The 6280-nt window shown below is 35.5% G+C and overlaps 1 pseudogene; it reads right to left on the reverse strand.

Annotated features, from left to right (window-relative positions):
- Positions 1-2065: 2065 nt before the first annotated feature.
- On the reverse strand, positions 2066-4092 carry LOC121250436 (annotated as a pseudogene).
- Positions 4093-6280: the final 2188 nt, after the last annotated feature.

A 6280-nucleotide genomic window follows, 5' to 3' on the forward strand; every position in this document is an offset into this window, starting at 1 on the left:
AATAATTATCTTTTTAACTAAATGCATCTTAAAAAAAGAAATTCAATATTTATCATATAAAATGCATGCAACATATAATGCAATTCACTACATATTACATTATTTGATATTTATACATTACATTACAAAACACAAAATTACAAGCTATTGTCATGATTGATCATCATCAGTTTAATCAGGAAGAACTTCTGCAATGCTTGGTGCTAGATCTCCTTCACTGCTCCATTTGGATCTTTATAGTCAAAGTATCGCTTCACCTGATGAACATTACATGAAACTAAATTTCAGATTTCTCAACTTAACAAGAACTGCTCTTGCTAATAATTAAGCAGGTCATGACAAAGCTGAAGAAAAATGGATTAAAATGAGAAGTATCAATGCAAAGAGAAAATGATCTACCTATCGTGATGTCCATATCAATGATATCATCATCAAAACATAATTAGGAGGCTTCAACAACAATACTCATGTAAAACGCTATGAAATTTCTATATCATGTAAGGCTGCTTGACGTCATGTCAGCATTGCCTGGGACGGATTACAAGCATATGGACCAGCCCAGAACACTCGAGCAACCCTCCAAAATCACTTTGCCAATGCATGCGGAAGTATAGATGAGCACCCGTCAAGTACACTTGTGAATCATTCCCACGAAAAATTTTTATTGTAAAAACCACCATTTATCATCCCCTTATGAATTCTATCTATTTCCTATATTAATTTTCTTAATCCTTTTTACTTTTTTTTTACCGATTCTTTAATTCTATTTTTCTTTTAATATTTACAACACCAAGTTACCAACCTTTCCACTTAAACCATTGTGAGTATTCACTTATCCATCGCTTGACACCCTTCCATTCCGATTTCCACAATACTAGGGTGTAAAATAAAAAATCGACAAATTAGTCATACCGGGTTTGATCCGGTCTATAAGTAGTCCGGTGTGGTACCAATTCTTAAAAATCAAAACCGGTGTAGTGCCCATTTTCATATTTTGAAAACCGGTTTAAACCGAACCGGATCGGTATATATTTATAATTTTTATATCATATTATATGTTAAATTGTTAATTAATATAACATGAAATTCTAATCTTATTATTTAAGTCTATTAATTCTATAACATAAAATTAATATAACATATGATATAATATAAAATTAATCTCATAACATTTGATATAACATATAAATTTTAATCTTATACTATAAAATTAATATAACATAATTTTAATTTTAAACATAAACATTAATATTAAGATATTAATATAAACTTACTTTTGATATTATATATATATATATCAATGATAAATACGATTTTGGCATAATAAATTATAATATATATATATTCTTTTGCAAATATATTTATACACATTTGACATATATACTCATATAAAAAGTCTAAAACTTATATAAACTATAGTTAAATTCAATACTATACTAGTATGTATTAATTATTATAAAATAATATACTTATACTATAATATAAATAGATTAATAGTTTAGTATATGTAACATCATATTATTACTAATATAAATAATCCGTAAAACCGGACTGGACCGAAACTAAAAAAAAGGAAGTTTTGGTTTCGGTTTTGAAATTTTCAAAATCAGTATATACCAATTCGGTTCTAAAAAATTAACAAAACTAAACTGAACCAGTTATACCCGCTGCACAAGACTCTTCGATTTCACTTTCCAAAAGACCCTTCAAGTTCCACGTCAATTGTATTTACCACATAAATATCAGGACTCTGTTGTTTTTCTTTTCCAGTAATGAATTCAAGGACTTCTCCTGCACGTAGTGTGTAATTTTCAGAGTCGACTTGCCATGATGAGCAAGACCAGTAATAGAAAGCAAAATCAAGGACATGGGAATATTGGATGGACTGCTTGTGATAAAGAGCAAAGGATATATCATTAGACCAAGAGGAGCCCAGTTAAGCGCTTTGATGAACAGAACAGTACAGTACAAATATGAAAACAAAACCTTCTGACTGCCAAAAACACAAATAACTACAAGGTGAAGACATTGGACCCAATATTGCTTTCAGCAGAGAATTGCTTAGTAACACAGTATAACACAGAACTGCTGGAAAATATGGACTCGAGCAAACAGACGGATTTACAATTTTAGCAGCCCTGACAGTGATCGTGTCTACTGTACAGTGAGCCCCAGCAAGAACGATTGTTACAATATATACAAAACATCCAGGTAAAATGCCTAAAAGATCCTGTACAACGTGGTCATGGGCCTTATGGTCATGACGGTTTCCATTATTCTCACCAAAAGAGTAACAGAAAACTACACCTAAGAGCTCATGCACAGAAACCAGACATTCAAAATTTCAAGTAATGTCTTCGTATCTTCCAAAATTTTTTTGATGAGTAATATAAAATGTTTATCTTCCAAAATTATTCAACTCTGGAAGAGAAACAAGCATAATTATCATCATCATCATTACCTTCATCACCACAAAATGTCCCCCATTAACCACCACACCAGACCCATATTTCTTGCCAAATACAATGACCTGCAACTTGTCATAACCAGCAAGAACACCAGCACCTGCAACAGCATGCAAAATGTTTGCACCAGCACCCTTGAAGAGTGATTTAGGACCCTCATTCTTGATGATTTGCCTAAATGCATCCAAAGAGCTCTTATATTTGACAGCTTCTCCAGAGGTCATCATCATCCTTTTTCGTACTGTGTCAATGGGGTAAGAAGCCAATCCAGCAGCTATGGTGATTCCCCATCCCAGCAAGAAACTAGCAAGGAAACTGTCCTGTAAATACCAAGCATAGCAGTACACATAAAACATGAGTACAAATACTAAAGAATGTTATTTTAAGGCATTGGAAACAGTGCTAAACATTCCATTCAAGGAATAAAAATAATTTACAAGCCCGGAAAAAAACACACAAAACAGATGTGTGCCTCCCTTTCCCAGTAATAGAAAGAGAAGATAATAAGAGAGGGTATCATGAACCAAACAAACCAAAGAACAAGGGTACAACTTCAAGAATTTCACATACCTGCTGCAAATCACCACCAAGCACCACAGGTTTCAGAGAATCATATAGTCCAAAATAGAGCCCACGATAAACTACAATTCCAAATCACGAGATGTTGAATCCACGGTAAAGCCCACTAATACCATCTGATTCAAGGGTTTTCTTGTAAACATCGATCAAACCGTTAAACTGCCTCTCACCACCCTTTGTTGCAGCCTTTGCATCATTAGCCAAACATGTTCGGGCATAGTCCAGAGGATAGACAAATAAAAGAGATGAAGCACCACCAGCACCACCAGATACCAAGTTACCAGCAAACCACTTCCAGTATCCATCTTCGTCTTTCTTGAAGTTGAAGAGCCTCTTGAAGTAGTCCTTGAAAGCAAAGTTCAAGGCCTGCATAAAGGTTGAAGGATATAAGCATTATGGGCAAAGAGAATGAAAGCAAAACAAAAGAGAAATAGCGACACCTATAATCTACACTATCATAAAAATTATACAACAAAATGACCTAGCAAAAAATTATACAACAAAATGTTTCCAGCAATCAGATTGCAAACAAAAGCAAAGAAGCCTAACAGACCAAAAGATAAAGAGAAATGAAATTGACCTGAGTAGGGAAGTATCTGATAACATTAGCTGTATTTCCTCTCCAAAGAGAAAGGATACCTTCTTCCTTTATAGTTCGTACAAAGCAGTCAGCAATTCCCTTGTATGGTTGACGTAATCGACCAGTCTTGATCATCTCATCCTGATTTTGAATTAGTAGTTTAACACGTTCTATTGGAGCAGCTGCTGTCTTGGAAACAGCAGCAGAAACTCCTCCCATGAGAAAATCTATAAGAAAACCTTTTGCACCCTGCTCTTTAGGAGCTTGTACAGATACAGGAGACAAGGACGGGAAATGTGCCAGGCCAGTGCCCTGGCATGCCAGATGAGAACTCTGCAAAGCCCCATATATATGTACATCACTCAAACCATAATTCCCGCAGTGCATGTTGTGGGAAAGCCTGGAAATGAGGTAAGACTGCCCATGTATCTTCTGATATATTGTTGGATACCCAGATCCCTCCGCCATGTTACTGGCTTAAGACAGTGACCTGCAAAGCAATAATATATTATCATCACTGAAAAATGAAAAAATAAGCAGCTCTTTTAATTTATCATGGTTAACACAGTTTTTGTTTTATCGGTAAAAAGGGGGTCATGGATTGAACAACTATGGATTTAGGGACATTAGCGTCCTATAGTTGGGCTACATTAGTTAACACAGTTTTTAATGACCAATGGGCCTTTAGTTAAGCATAACATCGTACACAGACAAATGGATAAAATAAAAACATAGGATTCGCCACTTTCAACCACAAGTGAAAGCAATACTCATGCAGCAAAGAACAGCATAAAACAAAAAGAATTTAGCCCTGAACAGTACAAGACCAAAATTTCCCCATTTTATTGTTTGCTGCAATACGTTATTATTCCTATTATATTTCTTCTGACATTATTTTTTAAACAACTTCAAAATTTATGACAATTATTGTGCGATTCACAGCATCAGAGCAAATAAAGCATTGATAGAAAATAGACACATCCTTGACCTAAAAAAAAATTGAAGATTATGATTGTTAGCATCTATACGAAGATATCCATCAGTCAAAAATCATTATATGATAGCGATGCTGCTAACAAACTCCGCACAAGAAATAAGTATTTGAAGTATCCAAAATAAAAATAGAAAAGATTCAGCAAGTTCATGCAAATCTCTCACAACCGGAAGAGGCAGTGGTCATTTGAAAAGAAAAACTCTGTGATCCGGCTCCAAAGCAGCCACCAAAAATAAAACGGTACTCCACTCCCAAAAGCTGAGAGTGAACAGCCAACAGCTTGTCAAGAGAGGAGGCATGCTGGTATATTCCATTAAGGTAAGGAAGGCAGACTGGTAAGAAGGTGGACCACATGGCAGGCTATACAGTGGACTAGAGACTTATGCTGTGCACTGCCAACAACTCCAACGAATTCTTGGTTCCCACAACTAAAGCCAAACAAATAGAACATTATATGCCCGGAAGACAACTGAACAACTAGTTCATGGGCTAGACCATTGTTAAGCAGGGGATCGTTGAGTAACCACACCAAAACTAATCTCTCTTTCAAAATGTAAGAAAAGAGCCCTTTCTAGAAGATAGAAAGAGCAAATATGAAAAACAGAATGAGATTTTTAATCTAAAGATTGATTCTTGTTTAGCAGCTTTCTGTAAACCTTATGAGCATGAAAAGAATATATATATATATATATATATATATATAATATATATATATATATTTTTTTATAAGTAAGAAAAGAATACATATATAAAAAGGCTTTTAATGAGACTTCCAATAAGGGATGCCAATGAACAAGAAAACATATGCACTTGTATCTGATTTCCTGACATCCACGGATCACAGAAGGTATCTCTCCGTGACCTTCTGCCTATAAAAGTGTACTTCCTCTTCATTGCCCAGGCCGGATGGAATGGATGTTAGCCTAAGTTGTGGTGGGATGTTAGGTGCTAGCATTGGTTGATTATCGACGTGATTAATGGATTAGGGCGGGTTGGTCCTAGTGAAAACTTTATTTCTGCTTCTTTCTAGTTTCTATGATCTGGCTGGAGGATACCTGGGAAGTCTTCACTGAGCTAGATAAAAGAGTGCCACAGCTATAGGCGGCAACCATTAGGTAGACAATTTACATCCATTTGATGTCTTGTTCACTACCTCTGGTCATGACTCATAATTTGGCAATTAGCCCAGTCCTATTCTGACTATAGCTACAACCTATCTCATACTGGGGGAGAAATGTACTACCATGCCACCTCCCAAAAAACTACATAAATCAATAAAAATTGACAACTACACAAAGTGGAAAGTTTGATTTCCTTTACTTGATCAATTTCCTCGGCAACCAAACAGAATTTAGAAAATAAAAGAAGTAAACGAAATGGAAGCGAAGAAATATTGAAGAAACCCCAACCTGAAGAGGCAGCCGGTGCAAAGAGAAAGGTTGACACTTGACAGAGGTCTCTAACGGACACACTACCCCCCTGAGGGCTTGTCATGGAATGATGGTTTTGGCCTTCACGAATGATTGAAACCACACTTGTGCCACTGAGAATCCGAGTGAAAACTCAGCGTGAAAGTGAAACCAAAAACTAAAGGGAAATGCTTTTCCCCCATAAGGTGGTCGACGGTGGCCACCGATTGAGTTTTCATATTTTTATTTTTTT

The sequence above is a fragment of the Juglans microcarpa x Juglans regia genome, chromosome 2D (genome assembly GCF_004785595.1).
Source record: "Juglans microcarpa x Juglans regia isolate MS1-56 chromosome 2D, Jm3101_v1.0, whole genome shotgun sequence".
Taxonomy (NCBI): Eukaryota; Viridiplantae; Streptophyta; class Magnoliopsida; order Fagales; family Juglandaceae; genus Juglans; species Juglans microcarpa x Juglans regia.